Here is a 2,384-nt window from a genome sequence, read left to right on the forward strand (position 1 = left end):
TGGGAGGCGCCGCTGGGAGCGGTCCTAGGCCCAGCCTTTCCTGCGCCCTTTCCTAGCCTGAGCCGCCCGTGCTTACAGCGAGCTCGGAGTCCGCTCAGGTCCGTCCTGTCCCCCCCCATCCTTTCAAAAAGAGGAGTTTAAGGTCTCATCCCCGCTGGTGTTTATGATTAATGTGGGTATGAAAACTACTTTATGTCAGCAGCAGGATTTGATCACGGGATTGGGGAAGATAGTGCTCTTGAATGTGGCGCCTTACACCGCTCGGCCATTCCGGTAGCCTCTGGAATCCGGCTCTGGAGGCTGACTGCCACCTCGCGAAACAGGGAGAGTTCACACTGTTCTCTACTGGACATTTAAGTATGTGCCCAGAGACAGGTTGAGAGGACAGATGCATGTATGTACCAGAGTGAGCTCCAGAGAGACTGATGGGGACATAAGACTGGGGTAGAGCGAGAGATGGAGAAATAGAAAGGTGCCTGTGTCGAGTCAGCAGCAGAGAAAATGAAACAAAGGGGCCTCCTGTGATAACCACACACTACTTCCTCACAAAGAACACACAGAGGGTGTGTGAAATATCATAGGCACAGCAGCCCGGCTAGCTCAGTCGGTAGAGCATGAGACTCTTAATCTCAGGGTCGTGGGTTCGAGCCCCACGTTGGGCGTGATGCTTTTTAAATGCTTTTCCATTTTCGGGTTTAACATTAACTCTCACCTTTTTCAGATATTTCGCTGAGGCTTAAAACTACACACACACACATCCTGCAGTTTGCCTCACGATTCCCACAGGACTCCACACAACGCAGCACTTCCCGCCCTGGGAGGCGCCGCTGGGAGCAGTCCTAGGCTGAGCCTTTCCTGTGCCCTTTCCTAGCCTGAGCCGCCCGTGCTTACAGCGAGCTCGGAGACCGCTACGGTCCGTCCTGTCCCCCCCCATCCTTTCAAAAAGAGGAGTTTAAGGTCTCATCCCCGCTGGTGTTATGATTTGTTAGAGGGAAATCTGTTAACAAAATGAGACAGGTCAATTTGACACAATAATATAGGTTTAATCGATTTTCAGCTGGGAACAACAGGCAGTCTCAACATAGAGGCCATGACTGAAGTTCAAAGTTCTAGTTCAAACACCAGTAGCATTTATACTGTAAAAACTACAAAAAACTGTGGTGGAGAGTTCACCATTGACGTAAGCAACTACAAGCAGTACAGATGAGATAATGAGGTGCCTCTGGAAAGAAGCACATGCACTTGTTGGCCTCATGGGTGGGTAAGTTACACTGACGTCATTCACCATATCTATCTTTCTGCACAACAAGAGATTATATGTTGCGTGCTGCTCATGGTAGCCCTGCCTTGCAACTACTTATCTGACCCTTTACACAATTCCCCTTAACACGATATGAATGACTTGTGGTTTTTAGGACCCCTGTGCTAAGGAAGGATACACCCTTCTGTTCCACCCTGTTCATGCTGAGTGAACATTATGAAAGCAACAGTTGGTGCAGCTTTAAAGAAAAACTCTCATTCTAATGTGGCTGGGGCTTCTTGTGTGTTTCAGCACAGCTAACTTAACAATGCAGCATGTATATATGTTTCCTAACTAATAAGTGTTTGTTTGTCCTAAATATGACCTGTCTTTTCTATTGAACCCACAGTCTGTCTTTTTTAAACATGTCATGTATTAAGCCTTTCACTACTTACATTGGTTTACAACTATCTAGCCTAAAATGCTTGTATTGGGTTTTGGGAATTTATGTTTGTTTGTATGTGATGTATTACTATTCTTCCTACATCATTCCTCCCTCTAGTTGATTATTCAACTACGTTTCCTACCTTCCCATCTATTAATGAAATTAGGGGAATCATCACATACCCACTACTCTGTCCCTACCAATTTAGCTGTCATCCTTTTGCAACATGTTATTATTACCTGTAAAATAAGACACATCAAAAGCAACAACACAATCAAAGGCAACAAGGCCTTGAACAACCCCGACATCCAGGACGGCACCCATTCGAACCAGCCCTCAAACCACCTATCAGCGGCACCCCCCTCATCGATCATTTTCTTTTGTAGATCACGCAATGTCTGAATGGCCTGAGTTAATGTCCCATTGTCCGCATCATTGGCCGGCACATAAGTACAACAGGCCGATCCAATCTTCTTACACACCCCTCCTTCCATGGCCGTCATTAAATCAAGTACATATCTGTGTTGCATTACCATCAGCCTAAGGGCTCGAAGTTCTTCCTTGATAGCATTGAATCCATCTTCAGTTGCATTTATGGTCTTCATCAATTCAAAGCGCGTGATCTGCAGCCAGCGTGCAGTTGCCTTCGCCTGAATGAATGGTAGGATGCTACCAAAAAAGATTTGGGCATCATTAAAT

At 46.3% G+C, this 2,384-nt stretch overlaps 1 non-coding gene across 1 annotated transcript; it reads left to right on the forward strand.

Annotated features, from left to right (window-relative positions):
- The first annotated feature begins 589 nt into the window (after positions 1-589).
- Positions 590-662, forward strand: TRNAK-CUU (transfer RNA lysine (anticodon CUU)). The gene has a single exon. It is a non-coding gene; the product is annotated as a tRNA-Lys (tRNA).
- The last annotated feature ends 1,722 nt before the right edge of the window (positions 663-2,384 follow it).

Source organism: Pleurodeles waltl, chromosome 6 (assembly GCF_031143425.1).
Source record: "Pleurodeles waltl isolate 20211129_DDA chromosome 6, aPleWal1.hap1.20221129, whole genome shotgun sequence".
Taxonomy (NCBI): Eukaryota; Metazoa; Chordata; class Amphibia; order Caudata; family Salamandridae; genus Pleurodeles; species Pleurodeles waltl.